Source organism: Equus asinus, chromosome 9 (assembly GCF_041296235.1).
Source record: "Equus asinus isolate D_3611 breed Donkey chromosome 9, EquAss-T2T_v2, whole genome shotgun sequence".
Taxonomy (NCBI): Eukaryota; Metazoa; Chordata; class Mammalia; order Perissodactyla; family Equidae; genus Equus; species Equus asinus.
Window position 1 is genome coordinate 6,337,676 of NC_091798.1, and position 6,718 is coordinate 6,344,393.

Consider the following 6,718-nt stretch of genomic DNA (forward strand, 5'->3'; position numbering starts at 1 on the left):
AAGTTTGATTTGCATATATATGCTGCCACAGAGCACAGTATCTTGTGAGATTTTTAAATAGCAAGGATAAAACAGTTTACCCTACTAAATGCAGATACATCGAAACATTCTTTTCATACCAAAGTCATTCTATACGTCATTGAGTTCACACAGTCCACCTGGGCACTTACGGAAGGAACACTTGGCAAAGCCTCAGATGCTCTGCCATGTTGCTAAGCGCTGCCACCCCCAGGAAAGGAGAAGCTGGTAAGCTTCTAAATTCTACTCACTTAGACTGAAAATGCTGACCGAGGTAAGCAGGGTATACTTTTAAAAGCTAAAATCCTCCCTCCCTTAATGTTTAATTAAGGAATCTAGAATCTACAGCCATTTACAATTTTAATTCACTCCCTCCTAGGTCCCTTGAGTGGAAAAAAAATATTCCAAACTGTTGAACTGTGGTTATGTGTGTCTAGAAACACCAGGGCCTCCACCATGGCACAGAGAGGCCCAGACTGCGGGAGCTTTTCACCAAGGAGGGGAGGGCGGAGTGCACACAAGCTCCTGTGGGCCCTTGTGTAACTGAACTCAGAGGGTTCGTCTCTTGGTGAGCGTAGAACCGAAAGGAACAACCAAAGCAGAAGCAGGTGAAGAAAAGTTTTCTTGCTTGACACGCCATGGAGAACACCGGGGATCGCCCCCAGAAGCAGTGTCTCCCTGAGCTCAGTGCCGACGGAGGCTTTCTACAGGAGAGAGGGTAACAGGTTTATTTCTAACAACCATGCTTATTCAGGGCTCATGCTTAGCAGGTAAACATGCTGCTGCATAACATGGCATGATCTGACAATGGCTGCTAGGACCCTCCCAGAGGAGAATTTAAGATGCTAATGAGCTAAAGGTAACTTTAGGATGCTTGGTGCTGGAACATTTTTCAGAGGGTCTTGCTGCAAACAGGAGTTTCTCTGCAAGATAGCAACTGCAAAACGGGGACATCAACTTGTGCAAAGCAGCACAGACTTTCTTCTTATCTGGAAAACATTTGACAGACCATGTTAGTTATTAATCAGATCCTCAGTCACCCCTTCTTTGCCTGGCTCCCTAGTCACACTTGCATAGGTATGGGCCCTGGAGGAGGCAGACTGGGATGCCCAACCCTCCTTGGCCTTGGGAGGCCCTGGGCAGCTGAGGCGGGAAGGGCCCGTGGTTTGCGTGGACACGGGGGCAGGTAGCTACGGCCTGTAGGAGCACAGCCAGCATCAGCACCTGGTCCTCTGCCTGTGGCTACCTCACTTCTGCAAAACCTCACCCCTGCAAAAACTTAACAGAGCTTTCTAGACAGGTAGTGTGAGCCAGCTCCTTACTGCCCCATCCGTGTTCCAGGGACATGGGGCTTCTGGCAGGCAGTCCTCCGAGGTGCATCTAGTCTGATGACTGTTTGGCTGGCAAGATAGAGTCTGCACAGGGAAGTGTTGTAGCAGCTTATTTGGTCCCCTTCCACTGCCATCTGAAATCCCTCTGGCCCTAAGGGCGTCCCTCCCTGCCCCTCCTAGCGGCACTTACAGGCGGAGATTCAGGGCATCTTTCACCCGGGTGTCAGGGCAGGAGTCCTTCCAAGGCCCGTGGGTCCTGGATACATACAGGCCCGGGAGTAGGCAGACTGGGATGCCCTGCTTCCTTGGCTGCCCAAGGCACTGAGCAGGTGACAGGGGGAGGGTTCTGGTTTGTGAGGACACAGGGGCTGGCGGTGTTTGGATCCCTCCACTGGTCTGAGGCAAGTGGAGCAGAGGAGCGTGGCCTCCGTCAGGGTGGGAGGGCTGCAGAAACCACAGTGCCCGGTATTCAGGGATGGGCTCCCATTCAGGTTGTCATGGGACCGACAGCCACTTAGTTTCTGATTTCATCCAGAAACCAGCACGTGGGGCCGCCCAGTGGCGCAGCGGTTAAGTGCAGACGGTCCGCTTCTCAGTGGCCTAGGGTTCACTGGTTCAGATCCCAGGTGCGGACATGGCACCGCTTGGCGAAAGCCATGCTGTGGTAGGCGTCCCACATATAAAGTAGAGGAAGATGGGCATGGATGTTAGCTGAGGGCCAGTCTTCCTCAGCAAAAAGAGCAGAATTGGCAGTAGTTAGCTCAGGGCTAATTTCCTCAAGAAAAAAAAGAAACCAGCACTTTTGGGTTGCTGCTGCCTTGGACCTTTGTGCAGGATCCAAAATTAACATACAAAAATCTGCTGCCTTCCTCGGGTCTGGCCAGGTGGCATAGTGGTTAAGTTCACGCACTCTGCTTTGGTGGCCCGGGGTTCACAGTTCGGATCCGGGTGCGGACCTACACACTACTTATCAAGCCAGGCTGTGGTAGGCGTCGCACATACAAAATAGAGGAAGATGGATGTTAGCTCAGGGCCAATCTTCCTCAGCAAAAAAAACCCAAAAAGCAAAACAAAAAAAATCTGCTGCCTTCCTATACACAAACAATGAACTATCTGAAAAGTGAATTTAGAAAACAATTGCATTTGCAACAGTAACAAAAGGAATTAAGCATTTAGTAATAAACTTAACCAAAGAGCTGAAAGACATACACACTGAAAAGTATAAAACTTTGGTGAGGAAAATTAAACACAAATAAATGGAAAGACATCTGATGGTTAGGATTGGAAAATTAGTAATGGTTAAAATTCATTTGGAACCACAAAGATCCGGAATCACCAATGCAGTCTTAGCCAGAAGGCCGAAGCTGGAGACAACTCACTTCCTCATTTCAAAATATCTTACAAAACTCCAGTAATCAAAGCTGTATGTTAATGCATAAAAATAGACGTATATACCAATGTGACAGAAGAGAGAGCCTAGAAACAAATCTGCACACCCACAGCCAACTGATCTTCCACAGGGTGCCAAGAATGCACACTGTGGAAAGGACAGTCTCTTCAATAAATGGTATTGGGGAAACTGGGTAATCCGGTGTAAAAGAATGAAACTGAACCCTTATTTCACACCAAATACAAAAATCAATTCAAAATGCATTAAAGACTTAAACATAAGAACTGACACCATAAAACTACTAAAAGAAAACACAGGGGAAAAGCTTCTTGACATGGGTCTGGGCAATAATTTTTCGATATGACACCACGAGCACAGACAACAAAAGTGAAAATTGACTAATGGGATTGCATCAAACTAAAAATCTTCTGCACAGCAAAGGAAACAATCAACGGAATGAGAGAAAATATTTGTAAACCATATATCTGATGAGATTAATATCCAAAATACATAAGAAATTTATATAACTCATCGGCAAAACCCCCAAATAACCCAATTAAAAAATGGACAAAGGACCTAGGAAACATTTCTCAAAGAATACATACAGATGTCGGAGAGGCATGTGAAAAGGTGCTCAACATCGCTAGTCATTAGGGAAATGCAAAGGAAACCACAAGGACATATGACTCCACACTTGTTTGAATGGATCTTATCAAAAAGGAAACATTACAAGTGTTAGCTAGGGTGTGGAGAGAGGGAACTCTGTCCACTGTTAGCGGACATGTAAATGCTTTATGTTGTTGGGTGCTGAATATTTTATCTCCTTTAAGTAATGTGGGGATTCATTCTGTGATGCATTTAGGTAGCCAGGAAACAGATTTGACAATATTGGGAAAAGCTTGTATTTCGCTTTGCTTCAGAACATCCTAGTCATGATTTCCAGCAGAGAGAAAGAGGAGGAAGAACTGATGGAAATGCCCAGGAGGAAACCCAGAATGATGAGGATCCTGAGAATATGATGGAATTTAAAATAGATCTGGGCCAGAAAGTTTTCCACATCCTCTTCCGAAGCCAAGCATTCGACTGGAATGAGCTGGTCCTGCCGGGCTCATGGCCTTTGTGGCGGGACTACAGCGTGAGGTGCTCACAGGGCCTTCTCCGCCACTCTGATCTGCAGCAAGCCTGATTGTCCCACCATCAAGGCCCAGACCACACTGAGCACAGGTGACACTGTTATCAGCAAGCTCACCCACATCCTTTCCTCCCTGAGGCAGCCTACCTGCAACAGGAAGCTTAAGATGAAGGGTAAAGGGCAGCTGGAAGAGAAGAAACCTCCTGAGGCTGACATGAATACTTTTGAAGGCATTGGAGAGTATGTGTCCCCAGTGACCAAAACACCTGGGACTGGGGGGGAGAGATGTGGGAAACCAGAGTGACTCCCAGAACTTGTCAGAGAGCAGGAAATAGAGTAAAATCGAGAGTGAAACTGAGACAGAAACAGAGTGACAGAGAAACAAAGAGAGGGAAAAAGACAAAGACAGAGAGGGATAGAGACAGAGAGAAAGGGAAGAGACAGAGACAGAAGCAGAGAGAAGAGCAGCACAGCTACTTTGAGAAGCCCAAAGTGGATGATGAGTCCATGGACGCAGACAAAGGGCCTGGGTCTGCCAAGGAATTCCAAGTCCATCGTAGAGAAGTTTACTGGGTTTTCTGGCTGGAACGGCACTGAATCTCTGAAGAAGCCATAGGACAGGAAACAGCTAGGAGATTGGTTGGCTTGTCCAAAAGTGTATGTGGAGTGCTTGCTTACTTGGATGACATGGCTGTTGTCAGTGATGAAGAGGTGGATTATAGCAGAGTGGACCAGAGGACCAGGAAGGGACCCTGAGGCTGCTGGGATTTCATTACCCAGGAGGAATACAGGGAGTATAAGAACAAAGAGCTTTGCCCAAGGCTGCATTCCAGTATGGCATCCATAGGTCTGAAAGGCAGAGACCCAGGGGCTTCGAAGAAAGCAAGGACAAGGCGGAGCTTGGTGGAAAGTGGGAGACGAGTAGGCAGTCATCAAGAAAAGGAGGATGATCGAAGCTAATGGGGTTGAAGTCAAAAGACAAAAATATGAATCTCCAGTTCCAACTCCAAAAAGAATCTCCAAGGCATGTGTTCCCCCACTGCATTTTCTACGATTCCCAGAAAGCTGTATGTCCTTTTTTGAATCGTGTATAAAATTTTGTTGTATACTCAGTTCCATTAAAATTCATAAAACTTCCTAAAAAGCAGTGGCCTTTAGGGCTTTTTCCCTAGATTTATTCAGAGTGGACTTGGCCCCTGGACTAGCCGAAGTCATAGGCAAGGATTCAGAGTAGAAGGGTGATGTCCTCCTGAGCTCTCCATGTGCCTTTTTCCTTTGGGTCCTCCCTGTGGAGATGTGGCCAACCTCCCGCTGCCAAGTGTCTGCTGCAGGATTGGATCATTCCGGTTCCAGTTAGGGGCCTGCAGTAGGACCCCCCACATGTGATCTACATGGAGGATCCTCAGGTGCCCAGATGGGAGTCCTGGACCCTGAGGCCTCCGTGGTCATTGCCATGCCTGTTTCCTGTGTTTCACCCAGAGCATGTCCCCAGTCACTCCTAGCAGCAGGGCTGGACCTCTGCTGTCTACGAACTGGCTTCAGGACTTAAGACAATTGGAAATTGTATCCCAATTCCTTTGAGAGACAAAGGAATATCACAGTTCCACGTATTGAAAGGCCCTTCTCCTTCCCTAAACCAAGTGTCATGAAAATAAAATTGGAAATTGAAAAAGATGACCCTCCTCTCTTTCTTCCCTTGGCCATGGTTAGAGGGAGCCCAGAATACTACTAAAAGCCCAAGGGGCAGTGAGGGGAGTCAGCTTTTGGGGGTCTGGGGTCTGTCATCTTTCTCACTCTCCCCTCCCCATCATTCTTGCTGCATGGAGCATCCTAACCCCAAGAGGCACTTATGGGTTAGGAATCAATGAGTTGGAATCCTGGCATCAGAATTTTCTGCCTATGTGATCAGATTCTTATTATTAAACGCTTGTGGGTCTCAATCCCATGGTCATCTCCATGCACATTTCTTACCTTTCTCCCCACAGTCTCCAACCCCCAGCAGCAGTGGTGCACCGCCTCTGACCGTATAATCCAGATCCTAAACTGAAAGAAAGTCAGAACCTGGATCCCAATTCCACTTGAGAGAGAGGAGATTTCCTGACTCCTTCTCTTCCCCAAAACCAATAAAATGTGAAATGGAACTAGATGACTCTTTAGTTCTGCCTTGTGGCTGGGGCTTGGATGGGATCTTCAAATACAGAGAGGGCAAGGGGCAGAGAGTATGCTCAGCTTCCTGGGGGACTTGGGACCTGTCATCCTACTCATCACCTCTCCCGTATTCTCCCTGCACTGAAATTCCTTTACCAACCTGGGGCTTCCTCCATGACCTCTGAACCAGAACTTACAGACAGTTGGAAACCTGGCCGTGATTCTGTTTGAGAGACAAAGACATTTTGCAGTCCGTGTACTCACCACTCCTCCCCATCCCTAAACCCAGCGTTGTGAAAATAAAATGTGAAATTTTGTAAGATGAATGGGCCGAGAGTTGTCTACATCTTGCAGGGCCAGCTCTCAGTGTGCAGACCCTGACTCACAGGGCTCAGGGAGAATTCATGGAACAGACCAGAGCATGTCAGACACAACGAGAGAGGCTGGGGGCAGCATGGATTGGGACACATGATACGTGTGAAAGGAAGAGATGTCCCTTTTCGTATCTCACAAGATGTAACAGATCAAGGAACTTCCTCTAAAAGGGCTTTAGAAAAACCCAAATTTAGGGACCGGCCCGTGGCTGAGTGGTTAAGTTTGCGCGCTCCGCTGCGGCAGCCGAGGGTTTCACTGGTTCGAATCCTGGGCACGGACATGGCACTGCTCATCAGGCCACATGGAGGCTGCGTCCCACGTGCC

The 6,718-nt window shown here is 47.7% G+C and overlaps 2 pseudogenes; both read left to right on the forward strand.

Annotated features, from left to right (window-relative positions):
- The first annotated feature begins 656 nt into the window (after positions 1-656).
- On the forward strand, positions 657-4,311 carry LOC139046301 (protein Red pseudogene; annotated as a pseudogene).
- Positions 4,184-5,144, forward strand: LOC139046126 (protein Red pseudogene; annotated as a pseudogene).
- Positions 5,145-6,718: the final 1,574 nt, after the last annotated feature.